The sequence below is a fragment of the Anolis carolinensis genome, chromosome 2 (assembly GCF_035594765.1).
Source record: "Anolis carolinensis isolate JA03-04 chromosome 2, rAnoCar3.1.pri, whole genome shotgun sequence".
Taxonomy (NCBI): Eukaryota; Metazoa; Chordata; class Lepidosauria; order Squamata; family Dactyloidae; genus Anolis; species Anolis carolinensis.
The window spans coordinates 146,478,850-146,484,849 of record NC_085842.1 but is presented as its reverse complement, the minus strand read 5'-3'; the positions used below and the strand labels follow the sequence as shown (position 1 = coordinate 146,484,849).

General features: G+C 43.2%; 1 long non-coding RNA gene across 1 annotated transcript in view; it reads left to right on the top strand.

Annotated features, from left to right (window-relative positions):
• The first annotated feature begins 1,033 nt into the window (after positions 1-1,033).
• The window catches only part of LOC103277798 (uncharacterized), a 34,253-nt gene continuing 29,286 nt past the window's right edge, over positions 1,034-6,000 (top strand). The window contains exon 1 of the long non-coding RNA XR_010002951.1: positions 1,034-1,944. This is a non-coding gene — a long non-coding RNA (uncharacterized LOC103277798). The remainder of the gene's footprint in view (positions 1,945-6,000) is intronic.

Sequence of the window (6,000 nt, the reverse complement as noted above, 5' to 3'; positions counted from 1 at the left end):
GAAGGCTCACTGGACTGAGCAGAGCTCTGGCATTATCGTTGGAGCCAAGCTTTGTGGGAAGGTTAAAAGAAAAGATGGAAGAGATTCCAGCTTTTCTGCTGTCCTCTCAAAAACACTCACCATGCATGTACACATCCTTCCCCCTCAAAAGGCACATGTTTCCCCAGAAAATTTATGGACCAGTTAGAACAAAGCCCCATTCTTTTCTCTCTGGCAGGTGACCTATATACTGTATCACTTTCCTGGCATCCCTCCTCTACAAGCATCCAGTTGCTCAACCTCAGGTCACAGCTGGAAGGAGGCAGCATGCAATTCTTCTCATTCTTTTTCTCTTAGCAATGTTGAACAGATAAAGCCCTGAGCAATAGCAGGGGCGTATATCTATTCAATGCTAACAGAAAGTTATAACACGTAGGTGTGGACATGGTTCAAATTCTGCTCGGCTATGGAACCCACTGGTAGACTTTGGCCAATTCATACACTCTCAGACTCAGAGGAAAGCAATGGCAAACCCTCTCTGATTAAATCGAAGTGATCTGAAAAAAATAGCTAACATGAAGGCACAAAACAAGGTTCAGCTTCCCTTATTCAATACTTGGATCTAAAAGTGTTTGGAATTTTTTTTGAGATTTTGTAATACCTATATTTGTGTGTGTGTGTGTGTATTGTATATCAAAAAGCAAAAGTGTCATGTCACTGTCTCAGCAACCCATGTATACAATTTTGGATTTTGACATTATTTTGGATTTCCAGATAAGGGAAATTTAGCCTGTAGTGCATATACACAAAGGAATAGATTTTCCCAGCATTGTATTGTAATCTACTTTGTTGTATATTAAAGTATTTTGGGGTAGTTTGATCTCCAATGGATGAGTAGCCTTTACAAAAGATCTGGTGTTTGTAGGAAAAAACACCAATAACACTGGTTTTGTGGTACATAATCTGTATTATAGACCAACCCAACTTCTTACCTTTTTGGATACTCCTTTGGATTAAGATTAGTGACTGCATCTCAGTTTACCACTACTTGTCCTAAATACCCAAAAGGTACTAGATCCTGTCTGATCTAAGGAATCTAGGCTCTGATTAGTACTTGCATGGGAGACAGCCAACAAATACCAGGAGCTGTAGACTACATTTCGTAGGAATGAACTGGCAAAATCACCTGAGTATTCCTTGTCCAAGAAAGACACATCAATTGATAGATGCCTTGAAGGCAAACACACACACACACACACACACACACACAGAGAGATAAGGTTTATTGCTTGTGTGTGTGTATGCAAGTTTAATAAGGACGGCTAGGTTAAAAAATAAGTAATATGGGTTTTTGTTTGTTTGCAGGTCTGATATTATTCACGCTATAGTATGACCCCTTTATTCATGGATAATACATTCCATGATCAATTAGGATACCAAAACTGTGGATACAAACACATCCTATATTTTCACTATACTTCAGCTGGATACATACGACAGAATCGCCCTGGGTGATCTAAAGAGGCCCACTAACATTTCTGAGGAATACATGAGGCCTTGGATATTGAAACTGGTTAACAGGAGAGTTGTACTGTAGTTGCAATCTGTTATGCCTGTGTCTTTTAATTTACAATGCATGCTTTAATTTTTGGGAGACTACAGTAGCTTTGAGGTGTCCAATATTTCTATAGAAGAATATTTAGGCTAACAGACTATAACATTTGCAAACAAGAATCATCAGTTTTTTTCCTTTGGGAGTATTGGTTGCACTGTTTTTGTAGGCACATATTACTTAGGCATTTAGTTTTCTGTGAGAAATTACCCTGTTATTCTGTTCATTTACTGTTGTGACTTAAAATAATGTTTAATCTGAACCCTTCTGATCTGAGCCAATCTGTTTATTTCCTCTAGAGCCCACAATGCAAAGGTTGCATGCATATACAACATACAAATGACAGTCTGACGGTGAGTCACATATGGAGGAAGTGAAGGAAATCTGCATATGGAAAAAGCAAGGTTAACTTTGCTGAAATGGATTTCTTTTGACCAGTTTATAACGTAATAGCGTAGGTGATCTTGCAGAGTTTCATTTTCCTGTTTGAGAATTAAGCAATCTGGTAGCAAATGTATAAAAGATCCCCAGACCAGTTACCAGTCTTATCTGCAAAGGCAGATAAGTAAAGAGAAGGTGAGTTTTGCTTACTACTGGAGCGGAGCAATTAGTTATCTTGAAGGATGGGGATTTCCTTGACACACAGGACAGGATTGAATTTGTGGTTTGTACCTGAGCTACTAAACAGTTCAGTTTGATAGTCTAAAAGCTGTCACAGCAGTCCAGGGGAATCGAATATGGAAATAATAGGACTGACAATCTGTGACAGTTAATCATAGAATCATAGAATCATAGAATAGTAGAGTTGGAAGAGACCTCAAGGGCCATCTAGTCCAACCCCCCGCTAAGAAGCAGGAAATCGCATTCAAAGCACCCCCGACAGATGGCCATCCAGCCTCTGCTTAAAAGCCTCCAAAGAAGGAGCCTCCACCACGGCCCGGGGGAGAGAGTTCCACTGCCGAACAGCCCTCACAGTGAGGAAGTTCTTCCTGATGTTCAGGTGGAATCTCCTTTCCTGTAGTTTGAAGTCATTGTTCCGTGTCCTAGTCTGCAGGGCAGCAGAAAATAAGCTTGCTCCCTCCTCCCTATGACTTCCCCTCACATATTTGTACATGGCTATCATGTCTCCTCTCAGCCTTCTCTTCTGCAGGCTAAACATGCCCAGCTCTTTAAGCCTCTCCTCATAGGGCTTGTTCTCCAGACCCTTAATCATTTTAGTTGCCCTCCTCTGGACGCTTTCCAGCTTGTCAGCATCTCCCTTCATCTGCGGTGCCCAAAACTGGACACAGTATTCCAGGTGTGGTCTGACCAAGGCAGAATAGAGGGGGAGCATGACTTCCCTGGATCTAGACGTTATTCCCCTATTGATGCAGGCCAAAATCCCATTGGCTTTTTTAGCTGCCGCATCACATTGTAGGCTCATGTTTAACTTGTCCACGAGGACTCCAAGATCTTTTTCGCACACACTGCTGTCAAGCCAGGCGTCCCCCATTCTGTATCTTTGATTTCCATTTTTTCTGCCGAAGTGAAGTATCTTGCATTTGTCCCTGTTGAACTTCATTTTGTTAGTTTCGGCCCATCTCTCTAGTCTGTCAAGATCGTTTTGAATTCTGCTCCTGTCTTCTGGAGTGTTAGCTATCCCTCCGAGTTTGGTGTCATCTGCAAACTTGATGATCGTGCCTTCTAACCCTTCGTCTAAGTCGTTAATAAAGATGTTGAACAGAACCGGGCCCAGGACGGAGCCCTGCGGCACTCCACTTGTCACTTCTTTCCATGATGAAGACGACGCATTGGTGAGCACCCTTTGGGTTCGTTCGCTTAGCCAATTACAGATCCACCTAACCGTAGTTTTGTCTAGCCCACATTTTACTAGTTTGTTTGCCAGAAGGTCGTGGGGGACTTTGTCGAAGGCCTTACTGAAATCTAGATATGCTACATCCACGGCATTCCCTGTATCGACCCAACTCGTAACTCTATCGAAAAAAGAGATCAGATTAGTCTGGCATGACTTGTTTTTGGTAAATCCGTGTTGACTATTAGCAATGACCGCATTTGTTTCTAAGTGTTTGCAGACCACTTCCTTAATGATCTTTTCCAGAATCTTGCCTGGTATTGATGTGAGGCTGACCGGACGGTAATTGTTTGGGTCGTTCTTTTTTCCCTTCTTGAAGATAGGGACCACATTCGCCCTCCTCCAATCTGCTGGGACTTCTCCTGTTCTCCAAGAACTCTCGAAGATGATTGCCAGTGGTTCTGAAATAACTTCCGCTAGTTCCTTCAATACTCTTGGATGTAGCTGATCTGGCCCTGGGGACTTGAATTCGTTTAGAGTGGCCAGGTGTTCCTGGACAACTTGTTTCCCTATTTGGGGTTGGATTTCCCCCAATCCTTCGTCCATTCCATGTTGCTGAGGTTGAAGATGGCTTTCTTTTTGTGAGAAGACCGAGGCAAAGAAGGCATTAAGCAGTTCTGCCTTTTCCCTATCCCCTGTCACCATCACCCCATCTACTCCTTGCAGTGGCCCTATCGCCTCCTTTTTCTTCCTTTTTCTACCAACATAAGCAAAAAAACCTTTTTTGTTGTTTTTTATGTCCCTGGCAAGCCTGAGCTCATTTTGCGCTTTAGCCTTGCGAACCTTTTCCCTACAGGAGTTGGCTATACGTTTGAATTCTTCTTTGGTGATTTCTCCCCTTTTCCACTTCTTGTGCATGTCACTTTTGAGCTTTAGCTCAGTTAGAAGTTCTTTGGACATCCATTCTGGCTTCTTTGCACTTGTCTTATTTTTCTTCTTTGTTGGCACTGTTTGCATTTGCGCCTTGAGTATTTCACTTTTGAAAAACTCCCATCCATCCTTAACTCCCTTGTTTTTTAATATCGGCGTCCATGGAATGCCGCTCAGTAATTCCTTCATTTTTTGGAAGTCAGCTCTCTTAAAGTCCAGAATGCGTGTTTGACTTGTCTTAGTTTCAGCATTCCTTTGTATTGCAAACTGCAGGAGCACATGGTCACTTGCCCCTAAGGATCCAACCACTTCAACTGTATTGATCAGGTCTTCCACATTTGTTAAGATTAGATCAAGAGTTGCTGATCCCCTTGTTGCCTCTTCTACCTTCTGGACCATAAAATTATCTGCAAGGCAAGTGAGGAATTTGTTGGACTTTGTACTCTTGGCTGAGTTTGTTTTCCAGCAGATATCGGGATAATTGAAATCGCCCATGACTACTATATCTCTTCTTTGTGCCTGTTTGGTCAGCTGTTGACAGAAGGCTTCATCAAGTCCTTCATCCTGACTCGGAGGTCTGTAGTAGACACCCACAACAAGATCTTTTTGAGTCCCGGTTCCCTTGATTCTTATCCAGATGCTTTCAAGCTGGTTTCCCGGATTACAGTCTTGCATTTCTTCTGCAACGTAACTGTTTTTGACATATAAAGCTACTCCCCCTCCTCTCCCCTTTGTTCTATTTATGTGAAAGAGGTTATAGCCCTCAATGGTTAAATTCCAGTGATGGGAGTCATCCCACCAGGTTTCAGTGATGCCTATGACATCGTATGTGTGGTGCTGTGCTAGGAGTTGGAGTTCGTCTTGCTTATTTCCCATGCTCTGAGCATTAGTGTAAAGACATGTAAGCCCCTGTGACCTCCCCTCGAACTGTTTATTTGGGATTATTGTGCTCTCTGTACTTGGTCCTTGCTGTGTTTGTGCAGCCCTCCGTTTAGCCTTACGGCGGTTCCCTGTGGTCGTGGGTAATATAGTGTTCGCCAGGCTGTTGTTCCCCTCCCCCAGTGGATTTAGTTTAAAGTGCGCCTGATGAGGTTTGTGAGTCTGTGTGCAAAAAGATGTTTTCCTACTTGTGTGAGATGCACCCCATCGCTTGCCAGTAGTCCATCCTCTTGGAAGAGTAGACCATGGTCAAGGAAGCCAAAATGCTCCTCTTGACACCATTTTCTGAGCCAGTTATTGACCTGTACTATTTTTCCGGCCCTTGTAGAGCCATGTCCTACAACGGGGAGGAGGGATGAAAAGATCACATGTACATTATACAGTTTTAGCTTTGTTCCCAGAGCTCGAAAATCATTTGTGATCTTTTGAAAAGTATGCCTAGCGGTGTCATTGGTACCTACATGAATCAACATAAGGTGGGGAGGGTGATGGGGCTTTAGGAGCCTGCTGAGCCTCTGAGTGATATGGTGTATTTTTGCCCCCGGGAGGCAGCATGTTTCTCGAGCCATCCCATCTGGTCTGGAAATGATGGCTTCCGTTCCTCTAAGGAGGGAGTCACCTACTACCAAGACCTGTTTCCTTTGAGGATTGACAGGGTCCCTTTTGTGCAAGACAGTGTGTATGTCCCCTGAAGAGTGTTCCTGTTGAAGTGAATCATGTAGGTGTAAAGTGTTGTCCTCCTCCTCAA